Source organism: Euphorbia lathyris, chromosome 2 (genome assembly GCF_963576675.1).
Source record: "Euphorbia lathyris chromosome 2, ddEupLath1.1, whole genome shotgun sequence".
Taxonomy (NCBI): domain Eukaryota; kingdom Viridiplantae; phylum Streptophyta; class Magnoliopsida; order Malpighiales; family Euphorbiaceae; genus Euphorbia; species Euphorbia lathyris.
Window position 1 is genome coordinate 125,003,079 of NC_088911.1, and position 9,597 is coordinate 125,012,675.

Sequence of the window (9,597 nt, forward strand, 5' to 3'; positions counted from 1 at the left end):
TACAAAATAACGTAACATTTTACGGGTTACCTAACGAAAATCCTAACACCCATTTGACAAATTTCTTAGAAATTTGTGACACTTTTAAAATACCAAATGTGACTGCGGAAGCAATCAACCTTCGCCTTTTTCCTTTTACTTTGAAGGATCGAGCCAAAGAGTGGTTAACTTCTATGCCAGCCGCAACATTTGAAACTTGGGAGCAATTAGCCCAAGCATTTTTATCAAAAAAATTTCCTTTAGCAAAAACCGCAAGAGTCATTAAAGAATTAACATCTTTTTCTCAAAATGATAATGAAACTCTTTATGAGGCTTGGGAACGTTTTAAAGAACTTCAACGTTTATGCCCACACCACCAATTGCCCGTTGAACTTTTAATGCAAACATTTTATAATGGACTAAATCCTATTACTAGAGGTTCATTGGATGCTATGTCTGGAGGGTTATTCATGAAGAAAACATCAGCCCAAGCAAGAGAACTTCTGGAGGAAATGGCAATCAACAGCAGTATGTGGCCCGCGGAGCGTGGACACGTACCAATAGCGAAACCATCATCCTCAACTACGTCATCAGTTAAAGGTATAGTGAATCTTGATCCAGTGGCGATGTTGCAAGCCTAATTTTCTGCCTTATCGCACAAAATTGATAGGTTTATGGCACCGTGTGATCCCAATGGTAAGCCAATCCAAACGGATATGGATTATGAAGGTATGAGCGAAATTGAACAGGTAAATTTTGTTCAAGGGCAAAACCAAACTAATAACCCTTACTCCAATACATATAATCCTGGATGGAGAAATCATCCTAACTTTAACTGGAGAGATAACAATAATAATGCTAATGCTAATCAAAATCGTACCACCAATTATCAAAATCAATCAAGAGATACGATTAGCACCTTATCTTCTAAAATCGACAAATTTATTGATGCTATGAGCGGAAAAATAAGTAATCACGACGATGGTTTTAAACGGATCGAGAATAAATTCGACCAGCTTATTAAAAACCAATCATCTAGCATCCATAATTTGGAGGTTCAAATTGGACAACTCGTTAAATCAATTCCATCCCGCAAAGAGGGAAGTCTTCCAAGCCATACGGAAGAAAATCCGAAAGAGCATGTTAAGGCAATCACTCTTCGTTCAGGGAAAAATTACTTAGGTCCGGAAATGCCCGGAAATTCAAATTTACCAGGAACTGATTTACCAAAGTCCAAAGAAGATACATTAAATCAAAAAGATGCACAAATTGACTCTAGTACAAAAACTTTTGTACCCAAACCACCTTTTCCATACAAAGTCCGCAATAAGGACTATGACAAACAACTTTTAACATTTTTAGACAAACTTAAAAATTTGCATATTAATTTGACGTTTATGGATGCGATTACGCAAATTCCCAATTATGGTAAATTCCTAAAAGATTTAATTTCAAAGAAAATCAGTTGGGAAGGAATTTCATCCATTTCACTAACCGAAGATTGTAGTTCAATTGTGTCAAGTAATTTGCCCACCAAACTCAAAGATCCCGGATGTTTTACCATTCCGTGTAAATTGGGAGATATTGAATTCCCAAGTTGTCTCTGTGATTTAGGAGCAAGTATAAACTTGATGTCATTATCTATTTTTAATAAGTTAGGCTTAGAAGAAGATATCAAACGTACCAACATGGTTTTGCAATTAGCGGATCAAACCACTAAAAGACCATATGGTATTATTGAGGATGTTTTAGTTAAAGTTGACAAATTTATTTTTCCTACCGATTTCGTTATTTTAGATTTTGCATATGACGTTAATTGTCCGCTAATCTTTGGTAGACCGTTCATGAACACGGGACGTGCTCTAGTTGATGTGTCGGAAGGGAAAGTAGTTTTAAGAATAGGAGACGATAAGATTGAGTTTGATATGAACCAAGCGATGAAATATCCTATGGAGGATTTCGCTTGTATGAAACTTGATTTAGTTGAAGAATGTGTAAATGACATTGTTCAAAAAGAAGAAATAATAGAACCTATAATGAGTGAGGAATTAGAAGATAAGGACCCAGAGCCTTTGATTCGAGAAGATGGACCAGTTCCGCCTTCAATTATAGTTCCACCTAAATTAGAACTTAAAGAATTACCAAGTCATTTGAGGTACGCTTTCTTAGGCGAAGGCGATTCTCTACCTATAATTATCTCTAACAAATTAACACAGGTTCAAGAAGAGAAATTGAAAGAAGTTGTTAGAAATAGGATAGGAAGTATGGGTTGGCAAATTTCAGACTTAAAAGGTATTAATCCGAGCATTGTAATGCACAGAATTCACTTAGAAGAAGATAAGCCGCCTAAAGCGGATAGACAAAGACGCCTCAATCCGAATATGAAAGAAGTAGTAAAAAATGAGATTACTAAACTTCTAGACAATGGAATCATTTATCTTATTTCGGATAGTGAATGGGTTAGTCCAATCCATTGTGTACCTAAAAAGGGAGGCATAACAGTTGTAAGGAATGACGAAGGAGAGTTAATACCTACACGAACCACCACCGGTTGGAGGGTTTGTATAGACTATAGGAACTTAAATAAAGCAACTAGAAAAGACCATTTTCCTCTACCTTTCATTGATCAAATGATCGAAAGGATAACTGGTCATGCTTTCTACTGTTTTCTAGACGGTTACTCCGGATTCTTTCAAATATATATTTACCCGGATGACCAAGATAAAACAATCTTCACATGTCCTTACGGAACATTTGCATATAGGAGGATGCCCTTTGGTCTATGTAACGCACCAGCAACATTTCAACGTTGTATGACTGCAATTTTTAATGATTTCATTGAAGATATCATGGAAGTTTTTATGGATGATTTTTCCGTTTATGGAGATTCTTTCGATTCATGCCTATAAAATTTGGATAAAGTTTTGTCTAGGTGTGAAGAAACAAATTTAGTATTAAACTGGGAAAAATGTCATTTCATGGTTGATGAGGGAATTGTTTTAGGTCACAAAATATCTGAAAAAGGATTAGAAGTGGATAGAGCAAAAACTTCAGTAATAGAAAAATTACCCCCTCCAACTACTGTTAAGGGAGTAATGTCGTTTTTAGGACATGTCGGTTTTTACAGAAGATTTATTAAGAATTTCTCTGTAATTTCCAAACCACTTACTAATTTACTCATGAAAGATTCAACCTTTGATTTTAATGAAGATTGCGTTAAAGCTTTCGAAACATTGAAAACAGCTTTAGTCAGTGCACCTATTATTGCTAAACCTGATTGGGATTTACCCTTTGAAATTATGTGTGATGCAAGTGACTTAGCCGTCGGATGTGTTTTAGGTCAAAGGAAGGATAAGAAACTTCATGTCATTTATTATGCAAGTCACACACTGTCCGGTGCACAATTAAACTACACCACAACAGAGAAGGAAATGTTAGCTGTAGTCTTTCCATGCGATAAGTTTAGGTCATACTTGTTAGGTTCGAAAGTTATTATTTATACTGACCACGCAGCTTTAAGGTATTTATTTGCTAAAAAAGATGCAAAACCACGTCTAATTAGATGGGTTTTATTGTTACAAGAATTTGATATAGAAATTAAAGACAAAAAGGGAGTCGAAAACCTTGTCGCCGATCATCTATCAAGGCTCGAAGATGAAAACAGTCCTATAGGTGAAACTAACGGCATACGAGATGATTTCCCCGATGAATATCTCTATCAAATGAAAAGTGTCATATCACCATGGTACGCGGATTTCGCAAACTATCTTGCAGCCAATATTGTTCCGGAAGGATTAACTTTCCAACAAAAGAAGAAATTCTTCTTTGACATTAAACAGTATTTTTGGGAAGATCCTTTCTTGTTCAGAACATGTGGTGACAGGATAATTATGAGATGCGTTAGTGAAAATGAAGATGAATCCATAATGTCGGAATGCCATTCTAGCTCTTATGGAGGACATCATGGAGTTAGTAAGACGGTAGCTAGAATATTTGAATGTGGTTTCTTTTGGCCTACGATGTTTAAAGACGTCCGTTCATTTATTACTCGTTGTGATAAGTGCCAAAGAACATGAAATTTAGGAAGGAAAGATGAGATGCCCCTCACAACCATGTTAGAAGTTGAAGTCTTCGACATGTGGGGAATAGATTTCATGGGACCTTTTTCTCCTTCTAATGGTAAAACTTACATATTAGTCGCCGTAGATTATGTTTCAAAGTGGGTTGAAGCAATTGCAACCCCGAAAAATGATTCTAAAGTAGTTGTTGGTTTTCTTGACGATATATTTTGTAGATTTGGATGTCCTAGAGTCATCGTTAGTGATGGAGGTACCCATTTTATAAACCGAAGTTTTAATATACTTATGAAAAAATATGGAGTACGCCACCGCGTGTCAACGCCATACCATCCTCAGTCAAATGGTCAGGCAGAGATATCAAATAGAGAACTCAAATGGATTCTAGAGAAAACAGTTTCATCTTCAAGAAAAGATTGGTCTTGTAAACTCAATAATGTGTTATGGGCATACCATACTGCATTTAAAACACCAATAGGAATGACTCCATACCGATTAATGTATGGGAAAGCATGTCATTTACTAGTCGAATTAGAGCATAAAGCCTATTGGGCTATTAGGGAACTTAACTTTGATTTGCACCAAGCAGGTAAAAAACGTTTGCTCAATTTACATGAGTTAGATGAGTTACATCATCTATCTTACGAAAATGCGAAGATATATAAAGAAAAAGTGAAAAAATGGCACGATGCCAAGATTAAAGTCAAACACTTTAATATTGGGGATAAGGTGCTGTTATTTAATTCACGACTCCATTTATTTCTAGGAAAACTTAAGTCCAGATAGATAGGACCATATTTAGTCGTCAAAACATTCGATTATGGTTCTTTAGAACTTGAAGGACCTAACGGAGTTCGTTTCAAAGTTAATGGTAATCGATGCAAAATTTATTACGAAAATATTTCGAATATAGGAATTAAGTTCGTAACAAGATTATCTGAAGTATAGTTCGTTTAACATTTCTAACACAGCTTATTTTGTTTTATTTTCTTTTAAATTTTTGTTCATTTCCATTTTTCATTCTTAATTAATTATTAAATTTTTTGTTTTACACATGCCATTTTTTATCATTAGATGACTTTATATTATGATTTAGATGCATAAAAAATGTTTATTTCATGATTTTAAATTTGATTTTAGGTAATTAGTTTGAATTTGAAGATTTAGGCAATTCTCTGCCGAGAATTCTCCTTTAAAAATTGTCCAAATAGGTAAGGTTTTTTCTGAACTTACTGAGAATATTTAATTCTCGGCCGAGAATCGGAAAATAGGTTTCGACGCCTGATTTCCGTAAGGAAATCAGCGTGTCGCGATCGAGAATTTGGAATTCTCGGTCGCGACACGCGCTATTTTTGCACCATCAGACCTGAATCATCTTCAACCTGTAGACAAACCCTTTCATAAACGAAAAATTAAGTTTCTTCAATTCAGAAAGGTATAATTTTATGTCTTTTCGCATCAAAACAACACCTCATTTCATCCTAAAATCTTATAAATAAGTCCTAGAGGATCATGGTTCTGTTACATTCTTTTCATCTTTGTCAGATCAATTTTCTGATTTTCTTCAAAAACCATTTTTCCCTAAGTTACAAACACCTTGTTTCTTTAGTTCTTTACCATGCCTACTAAACACACAACCTCAAAGAAAAATGCTGCTTCAAGTAACAAACGTCCAGACTTATCCAAACGATACGGTGCGCCCTTTCCTATCTTTAATCACGATGAAGGAAGGCGCTACTGGAGGCTTCGTTATACATTCTTTGTTGGAATGTTATATATGGATGACTTCTTGAATGATCAACTTGGTATAAGCGCTGACATGAGTCGCTATTTGGAACGCTTAGGGTGGACAAAATTCGCCAACATGCGATTTCCAATCATTGGCGATTGGTATCTGGAATTTTTCTGTACCGTTCGTTTTGTTAACAAACGACGGGTCCGTCTTATTTTTCGTCGAGATGGCGAAATCTTTACTTTTGGCTATCCAGAGTTGCAAGCCTGGTTTGGTTTTCCCCCGCGGGATACAATCAAACGTCATCCTGGCAAGGACATGACATCCACAGACTTATGGAGAATGCTTACTGGTTTTTGGCGTTTCAATCCTAGACTCGCCTACAATCATTCCTTTCACTCCAACTCCATGCTGTATTTACACAAATTTGTGTCACAGTTTGTTCGGTCGCACATTTAGTAGTGTGGTCCGTGACACCGATTTATATGTTCTTGGAGATATATTCCAAGGAAATACAGTTGATTCTTCAAAAATTCTGATGGAGGGTCTTGTCGCCGCTTCTCGATCCAAGGATAAAAAGATTGGGTTCGGCAATATAATCTGTGGAATAATTCTCGGTACCAAGGGTACCATTGATGTTCCTTGGAGTGATGATGAATTCTTCCCAACGATAGATTATGAGTTTTTAGAGTTTGAAGGACTCGTGAAACGTGTCTTTCGTGCAGGCCCGCATTTTCTTTCTGCACTGGAACGTCAAGCTTTCGTGCAGTTGAAAATTGACCACTATAGGGCCACAGAAATCCCGCTTGATAGGGATGATTATATGGAATAGTTTAGGTTTTTCAAATTTTATTTTGTACATATTTTCTTATTTTGTTGTAATTCAATTGTTTATTTTTATATTTTACATATGTGTTAAATTAATATATCAATTTTTTTTTTCATCTTAGTTTATTTATTGCTTTTCTAATAGTTCAATATATTGGTTAATTGACGATAAAAATGTTTAGAATAATCTAATATGATTTCTTATTCAACACATAATTCCACTTCAAAAACTTAATTCATTGGATTCAATACATTAAGTTTTCATTCAATAAATTCAATTGATTAAATACATGCATTTAATATGTATTAATATGAACTTAATATGCACTTAATATGATTCTTTTAACTTGTATGCATAAATGTGCATTAATGTTTCATTAATTCTTCATATACCATTTATTTCCCTCTAATTCCAATTAATAAGGATAAACCTTTGGTTTTCCTAGCAATTAATGTTATTTATTCTAGTTTTAAGTGCAGGTACAGTTTATATTAAGTTCAAGACACAATTTACCAATTAAATTGCACAAACCAAGTCAAAAGGCACCTAAACAGCCACTTTTGACCAATTCTCTATCGAGAATTTAAAATTCTCGGTAAGTCCAGCAAAAACAGGCCGAATTCAGAGCAATTTGTTCTCTGAAATTCGAGTGCCGCGACCGCGGATCCGCATTCTCGGTCGCGACACGCGACCTGCAGGCAACACTATTCCGGATTTTTGACCTATTTCAAGCCTATTCCTATTCTACCTCTACATCTACCTATTTCACCCTATATAAACCTACCCCTTACACAAACCTCACATCACCTCATTTTTTACCCAATCCCCTACTCTAAACTCTTCCCCATAAATCACTTTCCCTCTTCCCAATTTATTCTTTACCCTCTCTTATCACTTCTCAATTCATTACCTCATTTTACAACTTCCAATTCATCTTCATCCTTTACTTTTCTCTCTTTTCTTCACTTCTTCTTCTTCTTCTTTGCAAACCCTAAACACCATTACCATGCCTAGACGAAAGACTGTTGGTCAAAAGCCTCCGGTTACGAAAGCTAATCGCCTTCGTATTCGTTGCGGAGCCTATTTCGATATCGAAACGGAGGAGGAAGCCGCTCGATTTCTTCACTTTTCCAATTCCAAGCGAGAGTTTGTGGATATGCACTTCATTGACTTCGATTCGGTAAGAGCGTTGAACTTCTCTACTAGAATTGATGCTTTTATTGAGGCTTTGGGTTGGCAAGAGTTCGTTTCTATGCGTTTTCCCCGTATTCATGAATACGTGGTGGAGTTTTTGGTCACTTTGACCATGAACAAGAAGAAGACATCAATTTCTTTTAGGAACAATGGTGTGACTTACACCATTGATTATGAAGCTATGGGAAATATGTTTGGTTTCCCTACTACTAATTTTTATGACAAGCCTAAGGATTTTGATAATGACTCTATTTGGCAAACTCTTTCGGATCAAGACTATTTTAACTCCAAAAACACTTCAAGCAAGTTGATTAAGGACAATTGTGTGTTCTTCTTTCACAAATATTTGAGTTTTTCTTTGTTTGGTCGTGTTGAGAGCTCTAAGATTCAAGTTCGAGATTTATTTGTTTTGGATTGTCTGTTTAAGGGTTTGAGGGTTGATAGCATCGGAATGCTATTTGAAAATTTATTTCGTGCTTCGAGGGCTCATACAATTCAAGTCCCTCTCGGTAATTTATCACGGCTAATGTTTTGGGAGCACGGGGTGAATTGGCCGATTATGACATGTCCAACTACCATGGGTATGTTCCAATTTTGGACATTTCGGCACTTGAGCGGGCTCACTTATTGCTTACTTCGGTTCCTCCTGTTTTTATTACATATGCTTCCCGTATTGCCCATCTTCGTGGCACTATGGGTGGAGGAGCTTCAAGTTCTCAATTTGTATGTACCGAAGGAGGAGGCGAGGCGGAAGACGAGGAAGGTGCACCGCAAGCTCAAACACAACCCCAAGCACCTCAAGAGGATGATCCGGTGGATTTGCGGAGGATTTTGAACCAAATCAATTCCAATAATCGTCAAATGAATTTAAGAATTGATGATTTGGTGGAGAACAATATGGTGATGAATAACAACCTCAATACTTTGAGGCGCGAGCATAGGTCTACTCGGCATCAGATGCTTTCATTTTTCCGTCGCCGCAATGTGGAAACTTCACCAACACCTTCGGATTCCCCGCCTAATGCCTAGGTTGTCTCTTTTATTTTTCTTGTTATTTTGTTAAGTTTGGTATAATATTTCTTTTTATTATGTTTCGTACAATTTTTAATTTTATGTTGAATGATTTTTATTTGCTAATATTCTATCTTTATTTCGTGCTTATTTTTCATGATATCTCGATTTTTGCACCAATGCGGACATGGTCCAATTTAAGTGTGGGAGGAGATATACATATATCATTTTAGTTTTTAGCACAAATACGAAATGGAACGAATAATTTTTATGCAAATGCAACATATATTGCAACACATTTTATTTCACATTATTTTTTATAACTTTACATTTCATATGTTTAAAATATTTTAACATATGATTATTTTTAGGTTATCATTATTGTTAGAAATAATATTTCTATACGGGCAACATTATTTTATCAAAATTTTCAAATCTTCGACACGATTTTAAGTATAAAAATTGTCTTGAGTGAATGTATTTAAGTAAAAAAATTCTTTATTTTAATCTCTATTTTATATCATGAAATTCATGATACAATAAATCTCATTTTAAATTTTCAATTAGGTTTATAGACATTAAATTAAACTAACAATTTTAGCTCGGTTTGATTTCGTCTTACATTAACACCAATTGAAGTTTTTAAGGAAACTTTAGCCATAATACATGTTGAATTTTAAGTCAATATAGGATGAATGTGCTATCTTTCTTTTTCCCAAGTTACAATTTCAATTTTATATTTCATATTAATTAATCAATTAGTTGAATTCTTAACT

The 9,597-nt window shown here is 35.2% G+C and overlaps 1 non-coding gene across 1 annotated transcript; it reads right to left on the minus strand.

Annotated features, from left to right (window-relative positions):
• Positions 1–254: 254 nt before the first annotated feature.
• Positions 255–361, minus strand: LOC136221125 (small nucleolar RNA R71). The gene has a single exon (XR_010684912.1). It is a non-coding gene; the product is annotated as a small nucleolar RNA R71 (small nucleolar RNA).
• Positions 362–9,597: the final 9,236 nt, after the last annotated feature.